Consider the following 232-nt stretch of genomic DNA (forward strand, 5'->3'; position numbering starts at 1 on the left):
CAGCAGCAGCAACTGGATCAGCCGCTGCAGCAACTGCAGCAGCTGCAGCAGCAGCAGCAGCAGCCGGATGCACCCTGCTCTAAGGGATACTTCTGCGTTGTTATTACCTTTGGTATGCAATCCATCTGCTGCTGCTGCTGCTGCTGCTTTTGCTGCTGCTGCTGCTGCTGCTGCTGCTGCTGCGTTCGCCTGAGTCTCTCGTGCTGTGTAACGTGTCCTGCTGTTGCTGCTG

This window comes from Eimeria mitis, genomic scaffold, assembly GCF_000499745.2.
Source record: "Eimeria mitis Houghton genomic scaffold, Emh_scaff672, whole genome shotgun sequence".
Classification (NCBI taxonomy): Eukaryota; Apicomplexa; class Conoidasida; order Eucoccidiorida; family Eimeriidae; genus Eimeria; species Eimeria mitis.